Source organism: Podarcis erhardii, assembly GCF_964252035.2.
Source record: "Podarcis erhardii genome assembly, chromosome: 5".
Classification (NCBI taxonomy): domain Eukaryota; kingdom Metazoa; phylum Chordata; class Lepidosauria; order Squamata; family Lacertidae; genus Podarcis; species Podarcis erhardii.
The window spans coordinates 35,023,225-35,040,096 of record NC_138509.1 but is presented as its reverse complement, the minus strand read 5'-3'; the positions used below and the strand labels follow the sequence as shown (position 1 = coordinate 35,040,096).

General features: G+C 42.0%; 1 protein-coding gene across 9 annotated transcripts in view; it reads left to right on the top strand.

The window, feature by feature from the left end:
- The window catches only part of SGMS1 (sphingomyelin synthase 1), a 69,114-nt gene that overhangs the window by 39,568 nt on the left and 12,674 nt on the right, over nucleotides 1-16,872 (top strand). For 5 of the 9 annotated variants that reach the window (XM_081861912.1, XM_081861908.1, XM_081861909.1 and 2 more), the window contains one exon: nucleotides 326-397. The exons of the other annotated variants lie outside the window; for them this stretch is intronic. The gene's annotated coding sequence lies outside the window, so the exon portion shown is untranslated. The remainder of the gene's footprint in view (nucleotides 1-325; nucleotides 398-16,872) is intronic. 9 annotated transcript variants of the gene reach the window in all.

Sequence of the window (16,872 nt, the reverse complement as noted above, 5' to 3'; positions counted from 1 at the left end):
TTTGCCTCCTATCATCACAGCAACTGGCACAGAGGCACAGGAATGCTGCGATGTGAGTTCCAAATAAGTATTGGATTGGCGAAGAGGACATTTGTAGTGCTGCCCAGGAATAAAAATTAGACCAAAAAATATACATTGGACTTTTGTCCAATCCTCAAGATTGTGTGCGAGTGGGGTATATGAGAAGAATTCCAGCAGCAACCAAACACATGTTTGCAAAATTAAATTTGTATTTCCTGGTATTATAGAATGTATGTAAGAAAAATATATATGAAACAATGTCATTGAGTGAGAAATTAGTGAAAAAGTTCTTCTTGCTTGGTAGGAGACAAATGAAAGGCAAGACAGCAACAAATTGAAAGGATGGGTGACACTATGACTTCAAGGAGCAAGATAGGTAAGGCAGTTCCATTTCTTTATTTTTAAAAAGTACATGTGTAAAGTATCACACCAGAGAGAAAAAGACTGGTGCTGTTTAATTCATGCAGGCATGTCTTCTTAGCCCAGTTTCAAGTCACCAACTATCTGCACAGTTGAGTATGTTCTTTCAGAGGCCATGTTTCTGAATTAAGAAGAGGTTTTCCCCCACCATGTGTGACATCTGATTAAATATTTGTTTCAAATACTTGTTTGTACTGTTCATGATAAAATAACAAGCTTTAATTGCATGGAAGAAAACTCTGATGTCATATACTTAAGATGTTAAATTTGTTCCTGCTAGGGTGTTACAGTAGCCAGTTTAGGAAATACAGTAGTATAGATAGCTGTATTAGTACTATGCAAGAGTTGTCTAAAAGCACCTTGCAAAGTTCAAATCTTAATCTGGCCAATTCACACATTTTATAGTAGTTTGGTTTTTTTTAGTGTGCATTTAAAATATACAGTCATACCTTGGAGGTCCATTCGACTTCCAAAATGTTCAAAAACCAGAGCACAGCTTCTGAAGCTGTTGGATATCTGAGGTCCAAAAATAGTTTGGAAACTGAAACAGTCACTTCCGGGTTTGCAACGTTTGGTAGCCAAAACATTTTGACTCACAAGGCGTTTGAAAACCAAGGTACGACTGTATTTTTTTCCCCCACCTTCAAAGTTCATACTATCCGGTTTGTTTTTACAAATACTTTGAAATCAAAATTGCAATGTAGTTTGGTTCATGTGTAAGTGATCCTTTCATTTGCAATATCTGGGGAAACTTTGAAGCCAAGTTTTTTTTTTTTTTTTTAATAAAAAAAGCATGTGAAATGTGTTTTGTTGTAAAGTCTAGATAGAGGGAGGGGATCTCTGGATTTTGGCAAAACAAGAAAGCTTACATTCCTAAGAAATGCTGATAATTTTTTTTTAAAAAAAGCCCAACAACTTGCAGTTATCACTGTACTGCATCAGTCATCCCTGAAGGTAAAATCTCTTGCATTCTTTCACCTCTCCCATGTACTTTTGCAAGCACCATCAAATCTCTCGCCACATACAGACATCTGTGTTTGTGTGTGTGTGTGTGTGTGTGTGCGCAAACACAGGCTAAAGTACTAAAAGTGAGCACATGAAGTAACATCAGCTTGACTAACAATGTGCAATACAAGATTTTCCTGCAAGTTTCAATTCATATTTTAACGGTCCTGAAATTTGCATTATGAAGGGAGGTATATAAATGTGCTAAATAAATATTTTGTGCATTGTTTTGAATAGCTTCCCAAATATGTATTCTAGTGGCTGACAATCTTTTTTTGTAAAGGTTCTCGCCCGCTTCATATCAGGGATGTCCAGCTTCCAAGAGACTGTGATCTACTCCCACTATAAAAAAAGTGGCAATGATCTACCCATTGGTTGAGCTTTTTTAGGGGAGCCTTTATCAAAGTTGTTGAGCTTTTTGGGGAGAGGAACACCCACATTTGTTGAGTCTCTATGAGGGAGGCTTCAGCAAAGTTGAGGTTTTTTCTCCCCCCCCCGCCCCCCGCTGATACTCCTGCAGGTCCTGAAACAAGTTTGCCACTTTACAGTTTACTTCCATAGATTATTTATTGACTGTGTGGATGTGGCTAATCTTCTACTATTTAAAGCAAGGTTGCTGTTAAGCTATAATGCTACTGTCTCAGCCAGCATGGCAAATCAGGAATTTTGTAGTTAAGCACTATGTTAGCTACTCCTCAGCTAGCCCATGAACTGTAAGTAACCACTCAGAGATCTATATATGATACGAGATTGCAGAATGTACTCCATGCTTTTGAGGTTCAGAGTTCAAAGAAGCTTATACCATATGTAGAATTTGCTAATATTTCTGCCTTCATCAATCAATCTCTTTGTTATGGTCAATGACCAGCATTATTCTTAGAACATAAACTCTAGGGGAGAATATAAATCTTTTTAGCATGGCTAATCTTTTGACCTTTGTCCTGTCCACAGTCCACATAACACACGTTCTGCATTGGTGGTGTAGATGGCAATTCTTATGGAAAGGCAGTGGCACTGAGGCAGGAGAAAGAGGCAATGCCTGCCCTTTCTGTTTAATCCTGTGCAGACTTGAACTGCATTTTGCGTGGGAAATGTTAAAACTCAGCAAGTACACTTGCCTTGTTTCTCCTTCCTATTTTCATTCGAGAATTAATTTTACACTTCCGTTTAATTTTTGTGACATTGCATTTCAAGAGTTCCTTCCTCCAGCGGCACCGCTAGCAGAGGGACTCAGCAGCGGTGACGGTTTCACCAGCGATATATCGCTGAGTGAAACTGCCCACTCTGCCCTCACATGGCTAGGTGTGGATAGACCTTGTTCCTCCCTCTGCATCTTTAGACTGCTTGACTGAGGGGAGTTGCGGTTGCCGCTCCCTGCAGCGAGCAGTTAAAGGAGCCCCGATGATCTTGCCGTTCACGTGCCAGTGGCGAGAGCACCGGGACTGTCTCAGTCGGGGGGGGGGGGAGTTCCCTCCCCACAACTGAGAGGCACAAACAAGCTGCATTGTCCCAGCCCGTGAGCCTGGGTGAGACGGCCTCAGCTCTCAAGGTGAGAGCTAGGGCAGTTTTACCTGATGTCTCGCGGGCAGAGGCCAATGCATCTTGTCTTTTCAGCATTGTGATATATTGCCAAACTGCAGTGTTTAGCTGGTGATACACTGCGATGTTGAAAATCATCGGCCAGCCCTACTGTGCCTATTACCTGTGCATACTTACATTACCCCATTTAAGTCAGTGGGGCTTACTTTTCTATAGACATGCATTGAATTGTAGTTCTGGTTTATTCCTTCCCCCATGTTACCATACTAAATGATTTTCTATGAATGTTAGTTATTTGTTGCCTGGCTGAAGTTGCTTTGATATTCTCTCTGACCACACATGAAACAATTTCTACCTTTATGTGTGTGTGTTTACTTGCAGTTTTTTCATTCTTATTTAGGAACGTGTGCTGGCACTTTGATTATTTACACCATGTGTTGTTTTTTACTTCTTGACTCTTGCTCTTTCTTACCTCTTCTGCTGACTCTTTTAAGTGCTAATATTTTTAGCAGTAGTTGTTGCATCATTGGTAAGCTACCAACCGTGGTAACTTCCATTGAGAATGTTTACTTGAGCAGAACCACCTGCTTCAGGTGGGCAAAGCACAAGAGGCAGAACTCCGCCCACCTCGCCGCTTCCACTGCTGCTGGAACGCCCCTTCTTGCTGGCAAGAGGGAGACATTTCAGCACGCAGCATTGCTGCTAGTCTTTCCTCACCCAAGGTGGAAAAGCTGAGAGGCAACACTTTGAGGAACACCCCAGTGCTTGCCGAGCTCAGTGAGAGCTGGGACATTTCAATGTTGGTGGGAAAGTAGGAGGGGCAGGAGGCGGTAATTCCTGTTTTGCCTCAAGTGGTGAAATGGGATGGGTCATGCCTGAGAACCACAGTAGTTATTGGGGACAGCTGTTATATCTGGAGTGTTGCATTGGGGAAGTGTTTCTAAGACCAGCGGTAAGTGTGTATCAGTAGTGGCAAAGGAACATTGAATGGCAGTCAGACTTTGTTACAGGTGTTAACTAGTAGCAGGTAGCAACTGCAACTACAGTAGTAGCATTACAATATGAATTGGTCTATAAGTTCTTATACTGTCAAAAAGATCAGATTGGCACAGTACAATCCCTTGACCTCTGATGTGTCTCTGTTAAGGGAAAGGGAAAGGTAAAAGGCCCCCTGACCATTAGGTCCAGTCGCGGATGACTCTGGAGCTGTGGCGCTCATCTCGCTTTATTGCCCAAGGGAGCCGGCGTACAGTTTCCAGGTCATGTGGCCAGCATGACTAAGCCACTTCTGGAGAACCAGAGCAGCGCACGGAAACGCCGATTACCTTCCCGCCGGAGTGGTACCTTTTTATCTACTTGCACTTTGACGTGCTTTCGAACTGCTAGGTTGGCAGGAGCAGGGACTGAGCAACGGGAGCTCACCCCATTGCGGGGATTCAAACCGCCGACCTTCTGATCGGCAAGTCCTAGGCTCTGTGGTTTAACCCACACCGCCACCCGTGTCCCGTGTTCTGTTAAGGGAACTTGGGTTTAAAAGATCAGTTTTAGAAACCTCCTTTTCCCTGTAATTGTTTAATATTTTCACAGAGTAATTTGGTAAAAATAGGATTGCCTTTTCTCAGTTTCCCCCCTTAAAATCCACTCTCTGTGATTTTGCACCCTTCTTAAAAGAATTAGCTTTGTTTGTAAAACCAATCAAAACAAAGGCTTTCTTTACAGTAACTGACTGTTGTGTTTTCAATTTGCAACTTTAGCATCTGCAAATACTTACATAGGTAGGAATTGGAATGAATTTTGGATTGCCCCATTAATATACTTAAGATACTCAAAACTGGAGTTTTGTAACTCAGCTTTAATTATCTAGGTTGCAGATACTTTTCAGGAGCAAAAAAGAAATTAAAAGCAATATATTTTAATCCTAAAATTGCCCCACCATTTTTAAGCACTGGAAAACTGAGCTTGCTGAATACCACCACACCCAACATACCATGTAATCTACATTCTCTTGGCACACCCTTCCTCATTCTGTGATCTGTGAAAGCTGCAGTGAAATAAATCTAGCATTTGTGAATGGCGATAGGCTTAAAGTTCTCTCTAACGGTACATAGTTCCTCCCACATAAGTTACAGGCTTCCTCCAGATGAACCGAATTCCCCAGTAAAGTCTTCTCTTCCGCCTCTTTTTCTTAAAAGCTACTGATGTCGCGCTTTGTACACATTGTATGGAGAAATGCAGCTGGAGGGGGGAAAATGTGAGTGTTTTATTTAAGAGCTTTATCTAGGCATGTATGACTTGGCGTTGCTGCTCTCTGTGTGACTTTCAGTGAAGTTCCGACTCTTTTCTTTTTCCTTATGATTTCATGTAATCGTAGCCTCCCCTTACTCTCTGATCACACAGCATGGGGGAGTTCTCACTAAGGCAGGGAAGTAGCAGTTCTCAAATGTGAGCACTCTGAAGCCAGTCTGCCAAAGTGCCTCTTGCACTTGCACATGGCAAAGGCAGCGGTTAAAGAAAACAAGGAACCAAATTTTCTCACTTGAAATAGGGATAATGATTGCAGTGTTGTATTTCACTGTGTGGACGTGCCGATTGGCTACTTAGAAATTGTGATAAATTGAAAAGCAAATTAAAACCTACTTAAGACTTAACAATGTTGTTCTACAGCAGGGGTCAGCAACCTTTTTCAGCCGTGGCCTGGTCCACCATCCCTCAGACCATGTGGTGGGCTGGACTATATTTTGAAGAGAGAAAAAAAATGAACAAATTCCTATGACCCACAAATAACCTAGAGATGCCTTTTAAAAGTACACATTCTACTAATGTAAAAACACACTGATTCCCGGACCGTCTGCGGGCTGGATTGAGATGATGATTGGGCCGCATCTGGTCCCCGGGCCTTAGGTTACCTACCTCTGTTCTCTACCATTGTATGTTTTAGAATATAGAAGTTGCCATCACTGTTTCTCTTTAGGGTGCACTTTCTGTATCATTACAATAGTGGGCAATTTCAAAAGCAAACAGGTTTCAGGGTCCATTGTACCGGCTGTTTAATGGGTACTTTTGTCGGCGTGTTTCTTTCATCCAGGTTTCCGTAACAAAGCTGTCTTCATTATCTGGGTCAGCTGTAATCTCTGTATAAAGGATTCCAGCCAAGGGTGCCCTAATACTTTAGTAGTTAACTTGTTTAGGACTGTGCTGCGTCTTTAATAGTCACTTGGTGAGTCACGGCATAATAGGATTATGCCATGGCACAATTGTATTTTTAGCATCTTCAAATGCAGTGTAGGTGTTGGGATGCGAGGAACGGCCAACACCTTAGCAATGGATCACAGTCTGTGAACTTCAGACTAGTGTATGAGGTTCATTGTCTCCATGGTTGACTAAACAATTTAGGTAGTATTAGGAATTCCTGATGGGAATTCTCCACTTACTGCAGCTACATATATTTTGTAAGTGAAATGAACACTAGTGAATGCAATTTTAGTACTCCAAAGTGCCTTGAGTCTATTACGTTTCTGCATAGTGTCTTGCTGAATTTGAAGATATTGCGGAAAAAATGCTGTTCAGCGTTGGCTGCTTTATGAGTAACAAGGCAAAATCTCCATCTAGAAACACTAAAAATATCAATAGACGTTGACTGTAGCTTTAGGTAAAACCATAGTAAATTTGCTTTCCCCAAACATTGTAGAGATCTTGCTCATCTTTTGAAGAAGGCTTGAGTACTGGACTGGTTGTACATAAGGAGAGATTATGAAGTGAGGTAGTCTTTATAGCTAAACATTAGTAAAATAGTCTTAAAAGATTTAACACTTTTTTCAGACAGGAGTGCATGCACAATATGGATCCCCTGTGATGAGTGGGAACTGTGCTGGTTGAGCTCGATGTATGATGAACCTTTCCTTCTGTGTTGCCATGAAAAGGAAGAAATGCATCCTCAAAAAAGTCAAAAGAGGGCACAGAACTATGTGAAATGTGCATGTGCTAATTTACAGGTACACGCACAAATTTAGAAAGAATTACTATACGTAGAAATATTATATACCTTGCCAATAGCAAATGATAAGACTGAACAGCCCTCCCAACAGAGGACTGTCATCTGTAGTGTAGGACACTTGGTCACTGTGGGGCCAACACATTGGAGGCTCAAGGTGGGGGGGCGGGGAGAAAAACTATTCAGGTTCACATAAAGTATTATATGCTAAAGTCAAAAGAGCCAGGACAAATCTGAAGTCTCCAGTTGTTGTTTTTAAAGAGAGTGGAAATAGGCTGTGCTATGTTCTTAATCTTTAGCATTTCAGATGCCACTCCCAGAAACCCACAGGGCAATGTCTTCAGGATAATTTGTGGGCAGTGATGTAATTAGAAGCAGCCATAGTTGTTGTCTCAGAGAAGCACCACACAGTCTGCCCTTTTGCACCTCCCCCCATACTGTCCACATGACTGACATCTGCTCCTGCGCCTATGGCTCATTCTCAGTATCCACAACATATGTGGTGATCTTTTGAAATCACTGCAGTTCCACGTGAGTAGGGAATAAAGATAGTATAACTGGTCGAAGCTGTAATATCTGTTCAGGACCAGCTTCAAGTTACGTAAAAGCACACAATTCAAACAACTCTAAGCTGCAATACTAAGCTCAAATCTTGGCCACAACCCAGAGAACAATGTGACTAGCTAGGAGGCACACACTCTCCTCCCGTCAAACAGCAACAGCAGCACTCCCCCTCCCCCCTTCCTTCCTTCCTTCCTTTCTTTCTTTCTCCCTCCCTCCCTCCCCTCACCCCAGGTCCATGGTAAGCTGCTTTAGAAATTAAAGAGGAAACTCTCTAGTAGGCCAAAACCACTGGTGCTTTCTGGATTGTTGCTCTAGCATGAGTGGAAAGACCTAGCAGCATGTTAGTGCTTTTCAAATTGTGGCTAGAATGGGTATTAGGTGACTTGTCTTAATTCTGGAGAGTGTTTCCTATTGAAAAACAAAATTAAAGTAGTGTGGCTAACGTTTTGCAACCATTTAACACTTGTTTTCTTACACTAGGTAGGAAAATAATCATACCCTGAAGTTGTTGGGAAACTGGCATTGCTAGTTTTTGGGTTTTTTTACTTATACTATACAAGTGTTAAGATATGATAGCAATAGTCAGCCTGTTTTTCTCATGCATGCCAGCCTACAAAGTTATTATGCTGAGGGCTGCAGTGTGTTGTTAGTGTAGCTCCACCTTCTCTTATCATAAGGGTCCATTCAGCCGCGCTATAATGTTCTGTGATGGAGAATTACTTCCTCTTATATGCGCAGAAACAGCCTCTATTTCTCCCTGTTGATTCATCAGATGTATGAAACAGTTTCTGTTATACTCCCACCATTATTGTATGTTTCAAAACCCTTTAAGCACTCCCACCATGTGATGTATGCTTTACTGTTTACAGACATGTTAAACTATAACCCAGTAGCCAAGCAGCTTTGTAAGCAAATCAAAACAACGAAATGTTCTTTATTTATTACCACCCGCAGGGGTAAAATAAGGGCAATACCGCAGTTAAATTGGTCACTAATGCTTGCTTTTATAACGACACTGTTATAATGACAGTTGCTTTCAAATACAGAAATTGAATTAAGATGGATTTCTAAAACGCAGTTCCTAAAAGTGCCAATTATCCATAGTCTCTTTTCCTCAGGCATGCAGCTATCACCACTATCGGGTGCAGATGGCTTCTGCTGGTTTTCCTATCAGCCAGGCTTGCCGGAATTTCTGTTCAGCTCCAGAAGCTTTCTTGCTATAAACTCTCCCTTCACTGCTCACAGACTTTTCATGGTTTCTCTGCTAATCTTTGGCATAAGCCAGTGAATCAGCTCTTTTGGGGGCAGACTGTACTTCCTGGTTTTCCCTTGCCTCAGTAGCCTGCTGTCCATCCAGAAGCCTTCTGTCTTCTATCCCAGCTTTTTCTTTTTTCTACTCCTTCTGGTCAACACACTCTGAACAGTGGTAGACCCAGTCTGCTTATGTTCCTGCCAGCCCACGCTTCAATCAATCAGATTTGAGTGGCATAGAATTCTCTCTCCTCATAAGAATGCTTTTCCTGTGTGGCGAACGATCCAGAATTTCCGTCCAGCAGGCCAATTAGAAGCGAGGTTTTACAATTCCTCTAGCTCAGTATAAAAAGAACCCACTTTTCCCAGGCTAGTCTTATGTGACAACCACCAACAGATACTTTGTATTTTGAACTGAACCTTTCATGTAATCCCACATACATTGTGAATTTATATACACTGCGTATATAAAACAAAACCATGTCCCAATATGTTACAAGGTAAAGTAGCCATAGGGACGCAGGTAGTGCTGTGGTTTAAACCACAGACCCTAGGACTTGCTGATCAGAAAGTCGGCGGTTCGAATCCCTGTGACGGGGTGAGCTCCTGTTGCTTGGTCCCTGCTCCTGCCAACCTAACAGTTCGAAAGCACGCCAAAGTGCAAGTAGATAGATAAATAGGCAGGAAGGTAAATGGCGTTTCAGTGCGCTGCTCTGGTTCACCAGAAGCGGCTTAGTCATGCTGGCCACATGACCCGGCAGCTGTACGCCGGCTCCCTTGGCCAATAAAGTGAGATGAGCGCTGCAACCCCAGAGTCTGTCACGACTGGACCTAATGGTTAGGGGTCCCTTTACCTTTACCTTTAATGTAGCCATAGATACCATGCATTACAGGCAGGGATACATCATAACCTACAGACAGAACAGTGGTGTAATGGAATGGCTTTAGGCATGTGGGTTTGAGATGAAAGTTTCATATAGGTAAAATTTCCTTGGGAATTTTAAGACAAGACATGGGATTAGGGGGAAAATGCTGGCAAAAGCAGTGTGAATATTTTGTGCTACTTTTGGTTCACCAGTAACTGGACAATTTTGTCAGGCTTTGATATAATAGAGCTATCTGAATAGGAGTCCCGAAGAAAATGTTGCCTTTTTCTACATACTTGTGCCCTTAAGTAGGCTTCACGTTTGTGGTAGAAGACAACATTCTTCTCTCCTCCTTTTTTTTTTTGTCCAGTGCATATACACCAGGTAATGCATACGTGCATTTAAAGATCAATTCAATGTCATTTAGGCTTTTACTGAAAACTCCTTTGTTTGGTTTGTTATTTTGTGTTTGCCCTTGCAATGCAATTCCAGGCATTAAATGCATAAGAGCCAAGCAGGTTGAGTAGAAAAATGGGTAGTTTTAGATCTCAGTTCAAATTCTCATTCAGCCTTGACTTAAATAGATAGTAAATCAATAGCAGTCAGTCTCTCTTCTTCAACTCTGGCTCACCTGGTTCTCGGAAGGGTATTTAAAATGACAAATGTCAGACACTGATATGGATACTTATGGTGAAGAAAATTTCCAGTTAGTATTTTAAAATTACTTGCATTGCATTTTAAAACGGCAGAGGCTGGAAAGTTTGCTGATTGGGTTGTAAAGAAGTAGGAAGTTTGTTTTGCTTGCCATGGTTTTTCTGAATCACCTCTTTGGTTTAGGTTGACAGTTTAGTGTTATTACAGTGACTCACTCTTTTGTATCGCAAACTCCTTTAGCTTCACAATAAACTGTCAAGGAAATTGGTAATGTTAAAGTTGGCATCCGTCTGTCTCAAGATACAACTGAGTGCGTCTCTGGGGGTGAAGTCAAACTGCTGCGTTAGCTGCAACAAAGCGACCTCTCCAGGGTGCAAGCCTGGGCGGTGTGTATGGAAGTCCTAGGCTGTCAGATGACAATACCCCCAGCCTCACTGATGTGGTCGAAAGCAAAGCAGAGCAATATGTTTGGTACCAGCCCGGAAGAAGGTGTACAAGGCACCATCCAACTGTCTTAGGGTGTCCACTCCAGATTTGTGTAGGGTTTACTCCAGGGGTAAGCAAACTTTTTCAGCAGGGGGCCAGTCCACTGTCCCTCAGATCTTGTGGGGGCCCGGACTATATTTTGAAAAAAATAATAATGAACAAATTCCTATGCCCCACAAATAACCCAGAGATGCCTTTTAAATAAAAGCACACATTGTACTCATGTAAAAACACACTGATTCCCAGACTATCCGCGGGCCGGATTTAGAAGGCGATTGGGCTGGATGCGGCCCCCAGGCCTTAGTTTGCCTACCCATGGTTTACCCTTTAGGTTTTTCTTTTCCTGAAGATATCCCACAAGGCAGCATAGATTTAGGACCAGAGATTTCTTTTTCTTAGATGGAAAAGGTTGAGCCTCATCTGCCCCTTACTTCCCTCTACAGCAGGCTTCCTCAACCTCGGCCTTCCAGATGTTTTGAGACTACAATTCCCATCATCCCTGACTTCTGCTCCTGCTAACTAGGGAGTTGTAAGCCAAAAACATCTGGAGGGCTGAGGTTGAGGAAGCCTGCTCTGTTGGACCCACTATTGGTCTTGTCCGCTCCATCCGACAGGGTCTATCTTTGCATACAGGGCATGTCCCTAACTCACTGAGGGTTTGAGACCCATTGGCTAGTCTCATCTGGTTTAACCAGCTAGTTGAAGCCGATCCCAGGGTATGGCCACTGTCGCATGCTGACAGCTTCTAGGATCCACAGGTGAGAGCTGAGTGCAGGATGAATAATATAGCAAAAATGGCAAATAACTTGCAACTGTTTCTTATGTCTCCCCTTAAGGCAAAGTGATGTGGCTGAGTGAAGAAAACTTCACTAACTGCATTGCTGCACAGCAGTGAAATGCTTCATCTTGCCCTGTTTATCTTTTGCAGTGAGTTCAGCAAAAGTGAGGGAACAGAATTTCAGCAATCCATAATATGCTTCAAGGTGGCAAAGCACAAAATAAATGTATGCTTCTGAGTCCCTGCAGATTTATTCTGATGGCCAGATGCTCTGCGTTTTAATTTGAAAGTAAATCCCACTAAAATCAACAAGGCTTAATCTGAAGTAATTGTACATAGGTTTGCACTATGCAGCCCAATGCTGTGCAGGCTACTTCGTAATGAATTGCTTCAAGGTTCAACATAAATGTACACAGAACTGCAGCCGTAGTATATTTTTTATAAACTGCACTTCAAAAGCAATTTCCCAAAGTCCTCAAAGTGCTTCACGTATAACATCTCAGTAATTCTTATAACAGCATTGGCTTGTTATCTCCAAGTTGTAATGGGTAGCAAAAGGATGAGGCTGATGCTACCAAAGGGTTTGCAAACCAATTCTGATGGATAGCTGCCATTCTGCGGCCTACTTCAATAAGAGTCCTTTTGCCTGTCTGTGAAAGTGAACCTTTAAGTTATGGTGAAGAAATTAAGCTGTTTCCCTACCACCTGATGCATAAATATGGCATCTCAACCTTTGGATGCCTTCCTGTTTTTCCAGAGTTCTGTGGCTCTCATGAGACAGGAAAAAATTCTATAATTGCATCTAACATCGCTCCTTCTCTTCCCTGTTCTTTCATTTTCCTGTAGCAAAGCTCTTAGGATTCCACCTCACAATTCAAAATTGGGTGACTCTCCATCTCTAGTCTTATCTCTGCTACAGTAACTAAGCATATAGACCAGGCAACACTTTGGGGTAGCCTGTGTACGCATTAGTTTTATAGTGGCATTTCAAGTTGCAGCGGCATTTTTTTGCTTCGGAATCATTTTGTTTTGTCATGTTACTACCTTTAAACCTTTTTTATATGAATAAATATCACACTTGCAACAACAGTGTGGTTATTGTTGGCTCTGTGGAGCAGGCACACTAGTATCAGGTTCTTATTGGTCTTTGCCATATCTCTTGTAGTAAGCACCACGTTCAAAGCCAATGGTGTTCTGTGTGCGCACAATTGTCGCCAGTAAAGTTCCCAGCAGTAATATTGCTAATTCCCCAAAATTAGCTTTTCTGTGAGTACCTATTTAAGACCTTGGAAACAACTGGATCCAGGTTGCTGACAGAAAGAAGCTTTTAACTGAATGGAAAACATAAAAACAGCTGCTTGCATCATATTCTAGTGTACAGTACACCACAAAATCTAGTCTCTCTACCCCACTTTTGATAACCAATTTCACAACCGATTCTCTTAATCACTAGATTACATTGTAGTGTACTAGTTCTCTTTGAAAAGTCACACATTAGTTTAGCTGTCATTTATGAAGCAATTAATAGAAACCGTTACAGGGAAAGATCAGAGCAAACTTTGTGTCTCTTCCAGCACCTGTCTTTGTCTCCTAGGGTTCCTGAAAGTGACCATTTACAGACCAGTTGTTTTGAAAGTAGTCTACAAAGAAATAACACTCTGGCACATTTTTTTTTAATGAATAAAGTTTCCACTGATTGTGTTCACAGTAAGCATACACTTTTGCCCTTTTGTCTTTTTAATGCTCTGTAGCCTTACTCACAGAAATAACAGACTGTCAGCACATTATTGGCTCAACCTGGGATAGTTTGAACATTGGTAAAGCCTATTGCAGAATTAATTTGAGTTTTGTTTGAGCTAGCAGATAGATTACAGCATGGTTTATGCATGTCAGATTCTTTTTATTTTACCATGGACAGATTATGCCTAAAAATGCTTCATTGAAATAAATTTTGGGGAAGAGATGTGACATAGGCCACTACAATTTTGGATACATCAGTTTGGCAACTCTGTTGGGCTATATATACAAAAATGTCTGAAATGCACAAGCATGGAAACAAGCATAAGAAAATAAGCTAACCATTTTTAGAACTAGTGCTCACCAATTGCATGAGATGCAGTAGAACCAGAAATGCAGGAAGAATAAGAAATGAAACATTTTTGTAAACTACAGCCTATTTATTGCCTATGCAGTCAAGTGCTACACTGCTACCAATGATGCAAATTCTGGAGAGGAGAACTTGCAACAGGAGCAATACTTTAAGTTTAACAATTTGCAATGAAGAAATTATTTTTGCTCCTTACTGATATAAAAGGACCCAGAACCCTAATAAATAGTTAATTGGAAAACCTGCAAGTGACAAAACAAAACAGCAATAATGAAATGAATAATTCCTACATATGTATTACATCAAAGGAATGAATCGGTTTAGTCACTGATCATTCTTTATTCTTGCCTCTATTCCCTTCCTCTTCCACTGCTTTTTAATTCTTTCATTATCTAGATTGTAAGCCCCTTGGGCCAGGGAGTTGTCCTCTAATTCTTTATAAAGCCAACACACTGCCCTCCAGATGTTGTTGGACTATAACTGCTCATCATCCCTAATTACAAGCCATGCTGGCTGAGGCTGATGGGGGCTGGAGTCCAAAACCATTGGAGGGCACCATATTGGCTACCATTGCTGTACATATGGATGACAGTATGTAACTATATGATTTTTTACTTCTTAAAGCAGAATCTGTCATCAGAATCATGATACCAAATTACACTGGGCCATTTTGGCTAGTTAATCAGACCGTACATTCGCAAGCACAATTTTTCAATGAAAACTTCTGCCTTCTGCTTTATATATTTCGTTGGTTAAACATGTTTACTTTATTTACTTGAATCTACATGAACTTCCAAGCAATAGATTGAGTAACAGTGTGTCCTGAGTCCCTACTACAGTGGTACCTCGGGTTAAGAACTTAATTCATTCCGGAGGTCCGTTCTTAACCTGAAACGGTTCTTAATCTGGAGTACCACTTTAGCTAATGGGGCCTTCCGCTGCCACTGCGCAGCCGTGCGATTTTTGTTCTCATCCTGAAGCAAAGTTCTTAACCCGAGGTACTATTTTTGGGTTAGCGGAGTCTGTAACCTGAAGCGTCTGTAACCTGAAGCATCTGTAACCCGAGGTACCACTGTACTGTGTTTATATGGGAACAGGTTCAGTATTGCTGCACCCATTTTTTTCACCCACTCCATTTTTTTCACCCACTCAGTTTCCAAACACATGTTCCCATCTTATGTCTTACTGTTCAACCCAACCTTTCACCTACTTGGATTGCACAGACAATTAATAGGCAGACATCTCTGCTGAATTCTTGAAAAATATTAAACTGTTCCTCTGCCAGCAAGTTAGCCTTGTGCAATCCCTTGTCTCTTGGTATCTCCACTGAAGTTAATACTTTGCTTTATCCAAGATTATTTACCCAGATGTCATTTTTCAGCTAGCATGCTGTTCTAAAGGGAGAAGTAACCAGCATAAGGCTAAACAAATCCCAAAGAAACAGATTTCATTTTGAACTGCCGTAGTCCAAACGACCCCACTATAAAAGACTTGGATTTGCACACACAGGGGTGTTCCAACCCCAAGAATTAGCTTCTTATTCTGCCAAAGAACCTTTTGAAAACCAGAGTTTCTGGAGTCTTTTTTCCCTTGCAATGTGGTTGTGGGGGCTGCTTTGGGGGACTTGATATTTAAAAGTCTCACTATTCACAAAGCTGACTATATTGCCTTATGCATGGGGGTCAGGGAGAGAGAAGGGTTATATGTGTCTCTGTGGGTGGATGTGAAATTCCCTTTTCAGCAACAGTAGGCTGTCTGAGGTTCTTCATGCACTGCCCACATGCTTCCAGGCTTCTCCCCCCCCCACCTCCAACAGTAGGGCTAGGGACCCGCTTTCATCATGTGTTGTGTTCTCTTCATTGACTTGCAGAAGGGTGAATGTGACTTGCACTTTCAGCCTAAGAACCTCTACTTGAAAGTGCCCTTTAATTCTCTGTGTATAGGTAAAGTGACCCCTGACTGTTAGGTCCAGTCGCGAACGACTCTGGGGTTGCGGCGCTCATCTTGCTTTATTGGCCGAGGGAGTCGGTGTACAGCTTCCGGGTCATGTGGCCAGCATGACTAAGCTGCTTCTGGCGAACCAGAGCAGTGCACGGAAACACCGTTTACCTTCCCACCAGATTGGTACCTATTTATCTACTTGTACTTTGATGTGCTTTTGAACTGCTAGGTTGGCAGGAACAGGGACTGAGCAACGGGAGCTCACCCCGTCGTGGGGTTTCGACCCCCCGACCTTCTGATCAGAAAGGCCTAGACTCTGTGGTTTAGACCACAGCGCCACTCGCGTCCCAATTCTCTGTGTAATTCACTTTAAAGGAAAGCTATGCTTAAGAATTGCGGCCCAAGGTATTGTTTTCTGATTCTCCCAACAGATTGCCTGTTGGTACTTATGTGATCTCAAACCATCTTCTCAATAGAGTGATTTTCCCACCCACACCCCGACACTTGCCAGAAGAAATTGATCTGAATGACAATTTCATCATCTCTTTTAATTTTAAGGCATCGCAGGTGGAATCCCTTAACCTCCTGTGGTGCATTGAGATTGCACCAGTGAATAAACCCTTCCCACTTAGGGCAAATTGCTTCGTCTTGGGTCATGCAGTATATTTTTACCTTTTGTCACATACAGTCACAGTCACAGCCACAACCATACCCCCCCACCCCCCTGCTTTGCTATATGGCCATCCTCTGTCCCCTATCTTGCTGCCCTCTGGTGCAGAATGAGATGCTGTCCTGTTGCCAGTGTCAAAGTAAGATTCAGCTGCCTGCCTGGTTGGCTTCTGATCATTGAAGGGATGGGGCTCCGGTTACCTTATTCTCTACTTCCGCCAGCAAGTTCATGCCATCCGTGATTCAAAGTGTTTGGAATGACACAGACACACATTTGCCATGATTATTTGCTGGCACAAAGTAAAGAGAAGCTACAAATTGTGGAATGAGCCCCCCTCCCCCAAATCATTATATGTTTTTATCCAGGCCTTTGGTTGAGTAGGGGTTATCCCTCCTGCTGAATTGATGTTCTGTGCCAGTTTGTTAATTTCACAGTTTTTATTTTATGGGTTTACTACAATTGTAGCTTATTTTAGTTTTTTAGCTGCTTTAATTTTGTGGGGGTTTTTTTGTAATCTTCCCTGGGACCATTGGTGAAGGGCAGGTTGTGAGTACAAATAATAAATAAATGAAATGCATC